The following is a 17942-nucleotide window of genomic DNA, read 5'->3' on the forward strand; positions in this document are numbered from 1 at the left end:
CTTAACTCAGCTAAACCAGAATCCAAAGGTACTGCCCAATTTCTCTCAGGGATTTGTGAACCTTTGGCATTCTTGACCTGTGAAAATTGTGGAGACAGAACCACGGAAGATGAACCATTAGGGCGTTGGAAGGCAGCGAAGTGGAGGCTAAGATCAGATCAGCCCTGATGGCATGGAATAGTAGAGCAGATTGGATGGACATCTAAAGGTGTTGTTCTGTGTGGTTGGTGAGACCAAGGTGGGCAGCATGTGGTGGGGGGGGAGGGGGGTGGGGTAAGGGCATGTGGTTTTAGAACAATAGAAAGAGCAGACTATCTGTCCGATGTAGGAGCTGCACTAAGACCAAGGCTGATGTTGAAACCATGCACCTACATCCACCGGTTCCATCCAAACATTTATTGATCTCAGCCTCAATTCCAGAACTCAGAGATTCCCAGCAAAACCTCTGAGAAACATCTTGATTCCTCAGTGCTGAAAGACTGATGCTTTGCGTGGAAATTGTGACACCTTTGTTCTGCACCCTGGACACATGCAATGACCGCTGTGTGGGGGCATTACAGTAAATAGGAAGGAAATTCCAGGCCACAGTGTCTGTGCAGAAGCATTGGCTTCAGATTTCTTGATTTAACTTGGTTGGAAGAGATGGGATTGAGGCCCAGTAATGCAGTGTGCATGGATACACCAGAGATTTCTCCCATAGAACACTACAGCACAGAAACAGAACTTTTGGCCCTTCTAGTCTGTGCCAAACTATTTTTCTGCCGAGTCCCATGGACCTGCACCTGGACCATATCACTCCATATTCCCTCCCATCCATGTACCATCTCCTCAGTTTTAGATTCTAGTCAGCACTGTGTGGCAATGCAGCATGTTGGCGTACACTCCCACTGTCTCTGTATATAAAGCAACTGAACAGAACCTCGATTCACAACAAAATTAGTGAAGAACTGTCTCTCATCAGAACTGGTATTTTCTGCCAAGTGGGATTGAGATTCATGGAACGTGACTATGAATGATATCTCCCTTATCAAGACATTCTGCAGGACAAAATTCCATTTTGGATGAAAACAGGAGGAGGTGCTGAATATTCTGATTAATGGTGATCTGCCATAATCTCCTGTTCGATTAACTGCTAGTGTGTGATTAATTTTGATTTAAATGATTGGAACAATGTACCCCCAATTCCTTAGTGATTAACATATCTGTCATTGCCACATGACAGCAGTTTCCAGTGATGGCTCTGTGCAGAATCTTTGCACTTGTCAATATGAGTCTCAGCTTGGAAAGAGGCTTCATGTCACCATCGGCTGGCCCCAGGTTAGTGATGGCATAAACACTGCTGCTGTCAGTAAATTCACCTCAGTTCCAATCTTAGAAGACCCCATATATCACTGCAGTGGTGTTTCTGTCCTGTATTGACAGTGAGATCTGAATTTGGAGAATTTACAGAGCACAGAAACAGATCCTTCGGCCCACTGAATCTGTTCCAACCATCAACCACCCATTTACACACTGGAGGCAACATGACAATTCGGCCTACCACCCACATGTCTTTGGGATGTGGGAGGAAACTGGTGCATGGGAATTTGGCGTTGACAAATGTACTCCTTACAACCCAGACCATAGCTGGCAGATCTATTTTAAGTCTTGCATGACTTCCTTGCCTTATCCAGTGAAGAGGGCACTTCATTTTAACCCCCATTCGATGGCAACTGCTTGCCATGACTGTTGAATGTAGTGCTCTGAGATCCTTATTGAAGTCAGGCTGGATCTTGTAGTCCAGGCAGCAAGCCTGATGCAATCTGATACTCCCAGCTGGGTGGCTGTTCCATCTACTGGGATAGAGTTACACAGCTGACTGCCCACAGGGAGCATGGGTGCTGTGCTGTCCATTAGCACCTAGTGAAATGCAGTCTTTGTCCTGAAGTCCTGTGCAAATGTTAAGGTCCCACCCCACAATTCTGAGGGGTTTTGAATGAGGTTTAGACAAAATGCAGCCTGCTCCTTGCACTGCATGGAGAAGATTCCTGGACACTGGTTTGAAGATTTCTGCCTAGTGTCACCATCAATGTTTATCTCTCAATCAACATTAGTGAAATCAACTTCAAACATAGTTCATGGGAGATTGCAATGCACAAACTGTAGGGAAGCCTCGGATGAATGAAGCCTCTGCCGTCCGAGTGGAGTTGGGCTGTCAGGGAGCACTGCCTCCATTCTCCTATGGGAGTGGCGTGACAAGGGGCTGTGTCCTCCACATGCCTGTGTCCCCAGTGTAGAGACTGCATGCAGCCCCCTGTCTGCCACTGAACTCAAGTTCTCAACACCACAGCCATCCTCAGCCTGAGAGGGGCATGGACATAACCTGGCCTCAGGCAGTACTGACAGTGACCTGCAGGAGAGGGGTCTGATCCTCAGGCAGACTGACCCTGTGGTAGAGAGGTCTGATCCTTGGGCAGACTGACCCTGTAGGGGAGGGGACTGATCCTCAGGAAAACTGACCCTGTAGGGAAGGGGTCTAATCCTCAAGCAGAGACTCACCCTGCTGGGGAGGGGTCCTCTCCCTCTGATGGATAGTGACCTGTGGAGAGGGGAGTGGTCCTGACCTCAGGCAGCCCCAGCTGTCAGCCTTTTCATAGTTTCCTGAATGATGATTAAAATTTTTTAGAAACTACATCTTACAAAATATGCAATTCATTTTATTAAATTATAAATTATTACTATTTCAAAACATACCTGATGTGGATTCATTAATTTTATATATATTAAATAAACCTAAATATAAATCACCTGCATTCACTTTCCTTTTCAATCACTTTCCTTTTCAATCAAAGCCATCCCATTGGGCTCATGTCATACTTAGCCTGGAACTGAGGGATCAGATGTGAATTGTATCCTGTCCACTGATAGATAGAGTTCTCTGCTCAGTGTGGACTCCAGCCCAAGAATGATGTTTTTGTGGTTGATTTCACTCAACTGTGAAATCTACCAGGACTTCAGGTAAATTGGTAGATTTCATGTTCCCCTCTAAATTTCACAAAATTCTATTTTGGTCAATGTGGCCATTCTTTCAATGTTGCTGGATCTAACCTGTTTGGTTCTCCATCCCAAAACACAGTGTGCGTGCACCATCACTTGAAGGATTGTACTTCTTTAAAATAGCAGCTCAACCCCAACTTCTAAAGTGGAAATTTGGAGGGCCAATAAGTGTCAGAAAGGACTAGATTCTAAGAAAAATTAATTAATTAAAAAATTCAATCACAAATGACCAAAGAGATTTCAGATTTTGTATATCTGCAGCCAACATCTCCTGAGGGGCGGCTTTCAAACCTGTGGTTGGTTGTACCTTTCCAAGATGCTTGACCAGTTTATTTGATGGATGCATTAAGTTGGCATTGCTGTGGTCCAAATGGAAACAATTCACAAGCAAGTTTCTCAAGTGTGGATACCCCAGCATAAAGTTGCTGCTCTGAGGAGAACAGCACTGGGCACGCTCACTCCATTGCTGATCCCTTTGCCAAGTTTTTCCCTCCTGGAGTGTGACAGCTGGATAGAGATGTGGTAATGTACACTTTACTCTCAAGTAGAAGCACTGGAATGTTTGCTTCATGGAGAGTATGTTACTGGCAAGATAAGAGAAGGGAGATTAAATCTCACATGGCAATTAAGGGATTTAAATTCAGTTGTATAAAGCAAAGGCTATTGGTGACCATGGAACTATGGGATTGTTTTGACTAATTTGAAAGCCTGCTATTGTATTTAAAGGAAGGACAAGTGCCATCCATCCTTATTTAATCTGGATTACTTGTAACTCCAGAATTCATGACAATGTGGTTGACTTTAGCTGCATTCTGAAAGGGCTCAGAGAGAGGATCATTGTCAGGCAGGCAGGAATGGTTAAAAAGGGTCATCTTTGGCAGCTCAGGTCATTGGGTACTTAAGGCAGAAATTGTTAACTATTTGAATAGGGTATCGAAGGTTGTGGGTGGAAGGCAGGGAAGTGGGGCTGAATGGCAGAATGGATCAACTCATGGTGGAGCAGAATGACCTACTTCCCATATCTTATGGTCTTATAGAATGAATGAAAGAAGTTTTAATGTCAACTGTAAAGAGAATGGATATATTAATGTTGCAGGATGAAGGCTGTACTTAGAACGTGGTATTCCTGACAGTTGCTTTCTGTATTTTAACATCTGTTTAAAAGTGTTTCTTCTAATTTTTATTGAAGCAATTTTATTTCACACCAGCCCAAGTGGGTTAAACCTGCTGGATTTTGCCTAATGTGACCAAGTCACAATTTTACAAAACATTTGACACAAGCTCTTACAACAGAACACTGAAGCTGGCTCAGTTCCAGCAGCAGCTGCTTTGGCATGATTTCAAAATAAGCCTGCCAAGTTATATATTTTATACAATAACTCAACTTCAAAACACTAGTGCTGTGAAAAGCTTTTAGGGAGTACTTGGCTTCCTTGATGTGCAGGCAGAAGATAGTAGATCTGATCTGAAATAATGAAGAATGGGAAAGCAGGCAAATGGGACTAAAAGGGGCCAAAGGGTCTGTTCCTGTACTGTTTATCTCTTTGTCTGTATGATAGTGAATGTGGTGAATCTTTGCAAAATACTGACTAGGCTGCACTTGGATTGTTGTTTGGAGTTCTGGTCATCACACAATAGGATAGATGAGATTGTGTTGGAGAGAGTACAGAGGAGATTCTTCATGATGTTGTCTGGAATAGAGGGCTTTAGTTATGGGGAGAGATTGGAAAGCTGGGTTTGTTTCCTTGAAGCAAAGAAAGATGGTGACCTGATAGAGGTAATCAAAACTATGGGAGGCAGAAATAGGATTGAAAGAGTCTGCTTCTCATGGTAGCGGGGTTGGGGGGTGGTGGTGGTGGTATTAAAACCTAGAGAACATAGGTTTAAGGTGAGAATAAACAGCTGTGATTTGAGAGGGAAGTTTTATTTTACACAGAATTGTTGATATCTGGAACTTGCTGCCAGAGGAGGTGCTGAAATCAGATACGATGGAGAGGCATTTAGATAGATTCTTAAATAGGTAAAGCAGAGAAGGATAGAGATCCAATGTCGGCAATAGGATTCGTATAGATGGGGGAAAAGATTGGCATGGCTCAATTCTATCTGTGGAACCTTGTGGTTCTATGACAGTCAAAGACTTGTGGAACCCACAGAATCAGTTTCTTGCCCTCAGATATTAATTATTATGTTAAGGAAAGAGCAGGGGGGTAAGGTGATGACATGAGAGTAGTTGGGAGGGGGTGCCATGATGAGTATGTTGGGATTCTGTAGCTGTGGGTAAGTTGATGTTTGCAATGGTACAGGGTGACGGTGAAGTCACACCTTCCATTGTTTAAGAAAGGATATATCAGGAATTGAGGTAGTTGAAATAAGATCTGCTCACCTCACTCCCTGGGATGAGAGTGTTGTCCTATCATAAACAACTAAAGAAGTTGGATCCATGTTTCTTGGTATTTAGAAGAATGGGGGAGAACTTACTAACACATGGTAGTCTGTGATAGGGAGCATATTGTGGACAATGCTGACATGTTAGGCATTTTGAAATCAAGAAAGAGGTGGTTCTGTATCTTCTCAGGAGTCCTTGTACCTGATGGGATATATCTCAGGATATTGAAAGAAGCAAGCGAGGCCTTGACAAAGATCTTTCTAACTGGATAGGTCCCAGAGAACTGGAGAAGAGCCAATGGTGTATCTTTGTTCAAGAAAGGAAATAAGGATAATCTAGGAAATTCTAAGTCAATGGGCTTTGTATTAATGGTAGGGAAGCTATTGGAGAAGATTCTTTGGGAGAGGTGATTCTTTGGGTGAATTGATAGTTTGGATACAGAATTGGCTGTCTTAAGGAGGACAAGAGAGTAGTGGTGGAAGGTGTAATATATCTTTTAAAACAATAAAGAAACTTGGGATCTTTTTAAAACAACAAGATTTATTAACGAAGCAAAGAGCACTAATAACAGAAAACACATATGGAGACTTCATGGGAAGTTATCCATCTTGAGTCTACTAAAGATGCAACAACATTCACTGAGTCTACTAAAGATGCAACAACATTCACTGAGTCTACTAAAGATGCAACAACATTCGCAAGATGCAACATTGCACAGATACCACATTCCCCAGATACAATGTTCCTCAGATGCTACAATCTCTGTCTCTGACTCTTCCTGGAGGAAGCACTTTATCACTACATCCCCTTTCCTCGAGATGTTTAATCAAACATGACACATTAATATAGTATTTTTTCAAGCGTAACATGACCATCAGCAGCACAAACTTTTTAAGTGTGCAGTGCTTTTTCTTTTTATAGATTCACTCTTTCAGGTGCTTTGATAACTCGTGGATCATCTTAACATAGGTGCTTGTGTTGGCTCTGCTGGTCCACTACTGTCTAGCATAGGTTGTGTTTCCTCTGTTTCTGTGCAGGTTGAATTCTCTGCGTTAATCTGTTCCCGCAATATCTCTGGCATTTTTAGCAGGCTCCTTCAATTCCTCCTCAGTGTTTGGCCCTCCTCTGTTCTGACAGTGTAGGATCTTGGATTTACTTCTCCCAGAACAGTAGCCATTTTGTCCCAAGTGTTGGAATCTCTGAGTCTCACTGTGTCATGTTGTTCCAGTGGCCCTAAGCTTCTCACTGACCTGTCATAGTTTGCCTTTTGTCCCCCTTGCAGATTATTTTGCTTCTGTTTGACAACTCAGTTTTTGTTTGGGCCTGCAGAGTAGGGAAGTGCGTTGCATAGTCTACATCCCATCAGAAGCTCAGCAGATGGCATGCCATGTTCAAGGAGTGAAGCTCAGTAACTCAATAGAGCTAGATATGGATCTGAGTCACTGCCTTGTGCTTTCTTGATCAACTGTTTAACTATGTGAATTCCTTTCTCTGCTTTGCCTTTTGACTGGGGATGCAGAGGACTTGAAGTCACATGTCAAAAATCATACTCTTCTGCAAAGTTCTGGAATTCTCTACAACTGTAGCATGGTCCATTGTCACTGTAGACGATTTGAGGAATACCATATCATGCAAAGATCAATTTCATATATTGGATCACTCAAGCAGCAGACATGCTTGGAAGCAGCACAATCTCCAGATAGTTCGATAGATAATCAATAACCAGTAATAATTCTTTCCATCCATATGGAATGAATCAGGCCCAACATGGTTCTGTTGGTAAGTTGGTTATTATCATGGATTCCTTTGTCTGCTTTGTGTGATGTTTCAAACAGGACTCACAGCTTGAAACCACCCTGTCAATGTCAGCATTTATCCTTGGTTCTGTAATTAGAATGGTCTTCAGTCATCCCCATTCTTCCTCATGGTGAACTGTCCACATGAATTCATATTTGTCCTGTAACAACTTCCTTAGGTACATTGTTTTGGAAGACAGGTTTGGCATGAATTTACCAATTAAACTGATAATTCCCAGTTCTCTCATTATGCCTTTTTTGGGCATCTCTAAAATTGCTTTCACCTTGCTCTTGTCTGGCTCTATACCTGCCTCTGACAGTTTATCTCCCAGAAAGGTGATTTACTTCACACCAAACTGACATTTTTCTCTGTTTAACTTTAATCCATACTTCTGGATGCATTGTAGCATTTTCATGAGCCTTTACCCCCATGTTCTTATGTGGATTCCCATAGGATTGAGCCATCCATGTACACACATAGCCCATTATGCTGATAATGTGCTCCTTTGTCCTGTGGAACACTTCTGGAGCTGAGGAAATTCCAAAAGGCCAAATGGTGTGTTAAATGCACAGTATTTTGTGGTATCATCATGATGCAGTTTTATTTGCCAGAAGCCCTGGGATGCATCCAATTTAGTGAAACTTAGTGCTGGCCATCTCACTTGTAATTTCATCCTTGGTCAGAATCCGATAATGTTCTCTCTTTATATTGGCATTCAAGTCTTTTGGGTCTTCTTTTTGACACACACCATTGAATTCACCCATTCTGTGGGCTCCTCCACTTTCTTTATGACCCTTGTGCTGTCATTCAGATGAGTTCCTGCTTGAGCTTTTCTTTTAGTGACACTGGAACCCGCCTCGATCATGCACTAGTGGCCGTGCGTCCTCCTTTAACTGTATCTTATAGGTGAACGGTACAACTCCAAACCTCAGGATGATGTCAGGAAATTGATCCAGTATTTCCTTTATGCTGTTCTGTGCTTGGTCACTGTTAATATGATACACCCTCTTGACTAGGTTTATGTTTTCACATGCTCTATCACCAACCAGTGAATATTGTCCATCTGGGTCTACTGTGAACCTGAGGTGGTGCTCTTTATCTTTAACTTTCACCTTGAGCTTACATGTACCTTTCGTGTCGATGCTCTATCCATTATATGCTTTGAGCAGTACCGAATTTGCATGGATGTATGGCTTTATCTTCATTGCCCTGAGGTTGTGCTCACAGATCAAATTGACCTTTGCCCTTTTGTCTCACTTGAAAGGAATATTTTTTTTCATTTGTATGCAATGACACAGTCCATTTATCCTGCTTGACACTGTTCACTTCCTGCACCACCATGTCCACAAAAAGTGTACACTGAGAGCAGTTTCTTTTATACTGTGTACAGTGTCTTCTATAGTGTGTACACTTTTACATCTGTTTAGTTTCCCTTTGGGAATGCATTGCTTCGTATAGCGATTCTGCCCTTTGCACTTGTTACAGACTTTTCCATAAGCTGGGCATTGTTTTGGCAATATCTCTCCATCTTTTTGTTTGTTCCTGTTTCTCATTTTTTGTGTGTGTGTCCATACACTGTTGCTACAACTATGCCTTCATTTTAACTGGCTTTTACACCTCACTGAACTTTTTCACATGCTGCATAGCTAGTTCACTGATGTAGCATATCTTTGCAGTTCCCGCCAAGGTAACCTCTGTCTCTCACAGGAATCTTTTTTCTCACTTTTTTAACAATAATCCTGATCACAATTTGATCATGGATCTTTGAATCTTGCAGTGGTCCAAAATTGCATGTTCTTGCTTTTAATTTTGTCTGTATAAAAAGTCTCAAAGCTCTCTCCCTGCAGCTCTGTGCGCAAGTGTAACACATATCTCTCGAAGGTTTCATTTTACTTTGGTGAATAGTGTTCATCAAACATCTTGATAATCTTGTTGAATTTTCTCTGGTTTTCTACCTTGGCAAAAACAAATGTGTTGAAAACCTCTAGAGCTTGGTGTCCTACCACGGTAAGTAGTGTTGCAATCTTCCTTGAATCTAGTTGGCTATTGATTTCAATCACTTGCAGGTAAAGCATAAATCTTTGCTTAAATAGCCTCCACTCAAGGTCAATATTTTCAGTCCAATTTACAGTGTCAGGATTTTTTAAACCCTCCATATTTTCTCTGCTAATATCAACTATTACTCACTAGATTTATTAACTAAACAAATAGCACTAATAACAGAACACACACATGGAGACCTCATAGGAAGGCATCCATCTTGAATCTACTAAATATGCAGCAACATTCATAAGATGCAACACTCCCCAGATGCTATACTCTCCTTCTGTGACTCCTCCTGGTGGTATCACTTGGTCACTGCAGAAAGGTGTTATTCAAGCTGAAGGACCATGGCCAGAGGTCTTCTGCAGAGATCGATGTTGTTTGCAATATGTATAAATTACTTGGATGAAAAAGTAGTTGGGTGGTGTAGAGGATGATCAAAGAGTACAACAAGAGATTCATCAATTACAGATACAGGTAAAGAAATGCAAATGGAGTTTAATCCAGATAATTTAGAGGAGTTGTCCTTTGGGAGGGGAATGTATATAATTAATGACAGAGATCTTAAAAACATTGATGTGTTGAGGGGTCTGTGAGTCTAGGTCCGTAGCTCATTGAAAGTGGCAACACAAGTAGATAGGGTGGTAAAGAAGGTGTATAGTATGTTTGGCTCCATAGGGCATGGTATTAGGGTATGGAGATAATGGTGCAGTGATATAAAACTTTGATTAGACACTCCATTACAGGAAGGATTTGGAGAGAGTACAGATTTACCAGGATGCTGCCTCATTTAGAGGATATGACCTCTAAGGAGGAGGAGTTTTTAAAAAAAATTATTTAAAAATTTTAGGAAATACAGATATAAAATACAAAAAAAACAAACCCACCTAACTAAAGCCCCCTATGCCCCCTCACCCTCCACCCCACTATCCCATCCCTTACTACCCCCCCTCCCCTGAGCTTAACATACACAAAGAAAAGTATTTATAAACAAAATGGGTTAGGTTGCAATATATTAATTCACCAATCCAAACAAAAGTAAAAAATTACTTAACATCCAAATTCATATATTCCAAATACAGAATCCACATTTTCTCAAAAAAGAATAATTATTTAACAAATTATATGTATTTTTTTCTAAACATAAACATAATTGAATTCCATCTTTGTATACTTAACTCCACATTGTTTTTCCAGGTTACTGCTATACATTTCCTATACACTGCCAAACTCCATCGAATAAATGCAATCTGAAATTTATCCAAACGTGCATTTAATGGATTTATATAACCTAATAAAAACAACCATGATCTACATATAAATCTGTTTGGAATAAATCTCCCAAAAGCTTCATAATCTTTCCCCAAGAAGGCTTAACTTTTACATAATTCCAAACAGAATGAACAAAAGTAAAGAGGAGTTGAACTAATTTAGGTTTTGTCTGGAGCGATGCAGGCTGAGGGGAGATCTGACAGCAGTTTATAAAATTGTGAGAGTCAGATCTTCACAGGGTGAAAATGTCACACACTTGAGGACATGCATTCCAGTTAAAGCGAGGAGTAGTTTAAAGGAGACACTCAAAGCAGTTTTTATATATATGCAGAGAATGGTAAGTGCCTGGAACAGGCTGCCAGGGGTAGTGGTGGAAGCAGATACAATAATAGTGTTCTAGACAGACACATGAAAATGCAGGGAATAGAGGGATTTGGATCATGTGCAAGCTGCAGAGTTTTAGTTTAATTCGGATATCACGTTGGTCCGAGACACGTAGGCTAAAGGGCCTGTTCCTGTGGTGTGGTCTCTGCCACTGAAAGTGATGTGGATGGGGGGTTGGGGTGGGGTGGAGGGAAATGATCTACTCAGCGAGTGCTTAGCTCCTGGAATGTATGAAAGGTGGAACAGATTCCATGACACTGTTTTAACAAAGGCCCAGAGTGTTTCATCTTGTATGTGTGAGTTCTTAGACAACACATGGATGAAGGAAAAGGTTCTTTGCTTTGAAGTTGATGTAAACAGCACCATGAGGCTGCAAGCCTCCATTACAGCTCCAGCATCCTGTGTGTGCATCAGCCCCCTGCTGTCAGCCAAGTCTAATCAAACAGTAAGGCATTGCTAGTTGCCATGCAAGCCTGATCACTATCATTGCACGGAGAGTTGCCCTGATGTGCTAGCCAATGTTTCTATCCCAGTCGATACTCCAAAGCAGATGTCCAACTTCATCCCATTGCTGTTTTTGGGAACTTGCTGTGTATTGATATTGACTACAGCAGACATACCTCACAGGTTGTGGGGATGATTAAAGAATATTACAAAAAGAAAGTACTGTGGAAGATGGAAATACTTGGAATATTATGGGATGTCAGAACCTGCAGATGCTGCAAACTTGACAAATACCAAGTTCCTGCCTCTGTTTCTCAGCATTATCCCTCACTCTCTCTATCTGTCCATCACCCTTCACTCCTCCCTGGTTCACCACTCTCCTACTTTCCCCTCCACAGCCTTGAAGGAGAGTTTTGACCTGAAACATTGACAATTCCTCATCACTGAACAGATGCTGCTCAACCCACTGAGGTCCGTCCTCCAGAGATTGATTTTTGCCTTAGATCCTAGCATCTGCAGCCTCCTATGTCTCTCGGAGGGTGGGATGTTTGGTTCAAAAGGAGTCCTGACGAAAAATAAATGGAATCTCAAAACAGTGTTTATGCATTCTCAACTGTGTATGAAATTCCCAGTTGAACTGTATAAACATGGGCTCCCACTAAGCATCATTTCATAAGTTAAATTCCAATTTAATGGAAACAACTCATCAAAATAATAAACAGATTGATTACATGTTCATTTCTAATTTATGGACATTGTTATATTCAGCTTAAATTATTTGCTACAAATTGTAGAAGATGACAGTTAATTAACTTCCTTTGATAACTGGGAATTTCAACGATTGAGTAGATTTTGTTTTTAATTGCTTGATTTAACTGATTATGTTGCCAACTTTGTACCTCTGCTTCACCACCACTTGGGCAATCCTGATCACATTCTTTTGTAATTTGCAGACTCAAAGTGAAGAGATGTCCCTCCCCCTGAGCTCTGCACTCCAGACCCAGCTGCTCCTTCTGCTGGCTTTGCAAAGCCAAAGGCTTACTCTTCAATGTGGTTCTGAGGCATCTTTTTGATCAGATTTTAAATTTGTCTCTGAAGTGATTTTTCCTTTTTAATTTTTTTTATTGAGTTTAATCAAGAACATACACATAATAGGCTCCTAAAGAACTAAATGCAATATATAAATATTGATTATCATATTGTATATTAATGATAGTACATGAAATCTCTATCAAACCCATTAGTATTTATTGACCCAAGAGAAAAAAAAACCCAAAAAAATCTAACTGAAAAAAACCCTATTGTTCAAATCTCTCCTCCTAAATAAAGTTGAATTAATAATATTAGCACCCTTGGAATCGAGTGGTGACTTTTGGAGGTCCAGCAAAGCATACCATTCTACTGGATCAATGTACCTTAATTATTCAAATAGTGATAATAAACCATAAATGGACCCCATTTCTTATCAAACATGATCTTAAGTTTTCTGACATTATGTCTAATTTTCTTCAAACTCAAAAAGGACATTGTGACAAATTGTTGTATTTTATATTATGTATAGATGTGTTTTTGGAAGATAGATTGTGGAATTTTTAGTTAGGTCATACACAGATACAAACACTTCAAAACAGATTTCATTTAAAATGCTAGAGCTCTGCTCAAGCCAGACAGTCCAGGCTCCATGTTCCTTTGCAAAATCTTTGAAGAATGCCTATAAAGACTTCACAAGTAGGTGTTAATTGGACATGCTGAGGAGTAATGGATTATTGTTTTGGAAAGCAACAGATGAACAGACTCTGAAGATTGGGTCCAGTGCTGCAGTCTGTCTAAATGCAGTTTGCTGTTCTAGGAGGTTCGTGTGGTTTTCTCTGAGAGAGAGAGAGAGAGAGAGAGAGAGAGAGAGAGAGAGAGAATGCAGTAGCAGCTGGAACTGGAACATGACAAGCTGGCAAGTTTGTGGAAAAACCCCATTTTGAAGCTGGGTTGTGAGTTCTTAGTTCGGCCTCGTCAAAGCACTTGTGGAGATGGCTGGCTGTATAATGTTTCATTTGAAATAATGGAAACAAAAAGGAACTCTGTGATGACCTAGAGGAAAGAGGTTATTATCTGGAAAACCCTGATGGGGGCGAGTTTCTTTGGCAAGACACTGAAGTGACTGATTGGAAGGAATCAGTTTTGTGTGTGTGTGTGTGTGTGTGTGTGTGTGTGTGTGTGTGTGTGTGTGTGTGTGTGTGTGTGTGTGTGTGTGTGTGTGTCCAAAGAGCAACAAATCTCTCTCTGAAAACTGACAAGAACCTTCCTTGCAAGCACCAAAGCCTGGTGAAGATTCATAAATGTTAAATTCTGTGCACAGCATAAGAATTGCCTGATACCAGTGAACTTGGAAGAGTGAGGTGAGATTGAACTGTGAATCAAAGAACTTTTCTAAACTTATATAGACATTACATAACACATGCGCTTAGAAATAGAAGGGGGTTAAGTTAGGTTAAGGTAATAGTAATAAGTTAAAGTTTGATCCTGTTTTTATGTTTAAAGAAAATTAAATATAACTTTTGTTTAAGCGACCATTTGTCTGGGAGAATTTCTATTGCTACTGGGTTTTGGAGTCCTCCAGGCCCATCACAGCATGATAGTTTGTAGTCATTGCAAGTGGGCAAATGGAAACTCATCTTTCCATTTTAATAGGGGTTCCCTTCTGGCCAGTATGGAGAAAATGCTATGACTTGTCTTTGATGTGAGGTTAAATCAATATTCTCATCCTTGGAGAAACCAAATATTGCTGTTAACAGACAAGGTTCAAGATTGATCCTGAAAATATCCAAAAAGGTTTTAAAAATATCTGTCCAAAATTTTCCTAATTTGGGACATGACCAAAACAAGTATAACAAAGAGGCTTCAAAAATCTTACATTTGTCACAGAATAGATTGATATTAGGATAAATTTGAGAGTTAATTTTAGAAAATGTACTCTATGTGCCACTTTAAATTGAATCAAACAATATCTAGCACATACAGAAGAATTATTGATAAGGCCTAAGATTGTGGACCAAACTTCCTCTGAGGAGGATAAATCAAGGTCTTTCTCCCATTCAATTATGATCTTAATTAAGGAAACTTGTGTTTATATTCAATATTTTATAATATAAAGCAGATATTATACCTTTATGTACAAAATGTAGTTCAAAAAGTTTGTTTATAAAATTCAGATCAGGAAGATGTGGAAATTCTGGAAGTTTAGATCTAATAAAATGTCTAATTTGGTAATACCTGATAAAATACCTATTTGGAAAATGAAATTCCGCTATCAATTGTTGTAAAGATGCAAACTTTGTTGAATAAAAAGATCTTTAAAGCTTTTAATCCCTAGCTGATTCCATTCTTCTTAAGCTGCATCTAAATTGGAGGGATGAAAAAGATGATTTAGACAGAATTGGATTAGTGAACAAAAATTCCAAGAATCTTAAAAAAAATCCTGAATTAAATGCAAATTCTTTATCTCTGTCTCATTATTAAATTATTTGTTAATTTTGGAATTGAAAAAGGTAAAGATGAGCCTAAAACTGCCCACATAGAAGTGTCTTTAAAAGATTTAAGCTCAATTTCAACCCATTTAGGGTGATCATCTATTTTATCAAATTGTAATTACAATAAGATATTTATTATATTTATTGTCCAATAATAAAATCTAAAATTGGGTAGTGACAAACCTCCACCATTTCTTCTATTCTGTTAGCAAATTTTATTTAATTGACCTTTCTTCTGATGCCATATATATATGATATAATAAATGATTTTAATGTATCAAAGAAAAGATTTAGGAATAATTTTGGTAATGACTGAAATAAATATAAAAATTTTGGTAAGATATTCATTTTGACTGAATTAATACAATCGATCATAGTCAGAGAAAGTGGTGACCATCCAGATAATATTATCTTAGTTTGATTAAATAAAGCTGCAAAATTTTCTTTAAAGATATTTCTAAGATTCTCAATTATCATGATGCCTAAATATCTAAATTGTTCTTTCACAAATTTTGAAGGGGAAATTAGAGTATAAAATAAGAGAGCCCAGAAATGGTAACAATTCACTTTTATGTAAACTAAATTTATAACAGGCAAACTTACTAAAATGTGTAAGTAATGACAATATTTTTAGAATAGAAGTCTCTGGGCTGGACACAAAAAGTAAAAGGTCATCTGCATATAAAGGTCTTCTTAAAATCTTCATTTGCATTTTAACCAGCAGCTAGCAGTTCCACCACTAAATCAAAAAGCAGGGCGCTTAGAGGGCAACCCTGTCTAGTACCACAATGTAATTTTTAAAAATACATTGATTGTTGGGAATTAGAGCAAATTGAAACTATAGGGCATGCATATAAAAGTTTTATCCATTGAATAAAAACAGGGTCAAAATTAAATCTTGCTAAGGTTGCAAACAGATTTCCCATTCTACCCTATCAAATGCCTCTTTGGCATCTAAAGATAGAATGCATTCATTAGAATGCTTGGAAGGAGTGTATATAATATTCAGCAGTCTGTGAATATTATAATAAGAATATTTTTAATAAATCCAGTTTGATCTATATTTATTATTTTAGGCAAAATATTCTCAAGTCCATGAGCCAAGATCTTTGATAAGATCTTCATATGAACATTGAGTAAGGAGATGGGTCTATAGGATGCACAAATCCTTTTTTACAAGATTGCTGAAATTAAAAACCTCACTAAATGAAGGAGGTAACTTTTCTTCTTGACGCGAATCATTCAATAGTAAACTTGCTTGTGGAACAAGTTGTTTAGAGAATAATTTATAAAACTCAACCAGAAAGTCATCAGGACCAGCGATTTACCTGATAATAAAGAAGATATTGCCTTTTGCAATTCCTCTTGTGATATTGGAGCCTCAAACTTTCAAGAGAAAGAGTAGGTAAATTCAAATGGTCTAAAAAAAATCCTTCATCAAATCCTGTTCATTATTAAACTTAGAAGGATAAAGTTTAATATAGAAGTCTCTAAAAGCATCATTTATTTTAATCAATGGTTATTGTACAATTGGGGAAACACATCCTATTAATATTTTTTTAGCCAAAATTCCTTTCAATTGAATGGCTAGTAATTTACCAGATTTCTGGCCATGAATACAGAATTGACTTTTCATTCTCATTATCTGTTATTCAATTGGATGGGTGGATTATAAATCAAATTTAGTTTTCAGTTCAGTTCTTCTAGTATATAACTCCGGGTCTTTATTTTGCACAAATTGTAAGTCAATCTGTTTGATCTGATTAATTAAATCCATTATCTCTTTCCTAGTCTTTATTTATATTAGCTGTATATGAAATTATTTGACCATGTAAGTAGGCTTTCATTGTATCCCATAGTATCAAATTGGAAATTACCAGAGTTGAATTAACCGTAAAAAAAATTGAATTTCTTTTTCTAGAAAAAAAAATCAAAAAAATCTTTATCTTTAAGTAGTGTAGTGATAAATTGCCATTGTTTTCAAGTCACTGGAATATTAGGACATTCTAACTTTCTGTTAGAATGTTCTGAAAAAACTATACCTTGATATTCAGAAGTTCTGGTCATATTAATCATTTGATTATCTATTAAAAAAATAATCTATCCTAATATAAGAGTGATGAAAAAAAAAATAATCTCAATCAGCAGGGTTCAAAAATCTCCAAATAGCTGAGACTCCCATATTACATAAGAAGAATTGAATTACCATTGCCGATTTAGTAGGATTAACAGATCAATTTGAGGAATGGACTTTGTATTTAAACAAAGATTAAAATCCCCACCTAGACCTGCTAAAAGGCTAAAAAAAATTCCAGAAAATGTCAGTTCATCCATATTTGAAGCATATATATTAGCTAATACAACTAATTTGTTTTGTAATTTCCCAGTAAGGATAATTTAACTCTCCATTTTATATATAGTACTATTGTGTAATACAAATGGAATATTTGGTTGAATTAATATGGAGACACCCCTGATCTTAGCTTCTGAGGAGGAGTGATAATATTGTCCTGTCCATTTAAGCATTGGCCTGTATTTGTGTGACTGTTTAATATGTGTTTCTTGAAACAAAGTAATGTTATCTTTTAAGTGTTTGATATGTGCAAATACCCTTCTTCATTTTATATGTCCATTTAACCCTGTAATATTCCATGATATGATTTTAATAGGTGCCATTATTTAGAGGGTTTTTGATAGAAAGCTGCAATAAATGGATACATGTAGAATGCTCCATCCTTACTCCAGAGGCTGCTGTCCTGCCTCCAAGCTGCAAAACAGAACACAAAAAAAGTCATGAAATATAAGTAGCAATCTTGTACTTAAATAACACAAACAAAATCCTCCCTTCCAACCCTCCCATACTTGAAGGTCACACAACAAATTTGTGGCCAGCTCAAAAAAGCTACTGGAACCCTTACTGCCTCTACTATTGACGTTTCTGCTCCTAATTAAATCCATACATAGTTTTATTTCTTCCCTGGGATAAAAAAAAATAAACAGTTTCCACCAGACTGATAACTCTACTAATGTCTGGAAAACATTCTACAACATCAAAT

The sequence above is a fragment of the Narcine bancroftii genome, chromosome 8 (assembly GCF_036971445.1).
Source record: "Narcine bancroftii isolate sNarBan1 chromosome 8, sNarBan1.hap1, whole genome shotgun sequence".
NCBI classification, from domain to species: domain Eukaryota; kingdom Metazoa; phylum Chordata; class Chondrichthyes; order Torpediniformes; family Narcinidae; genus Narcine; species Narcine bancroftii.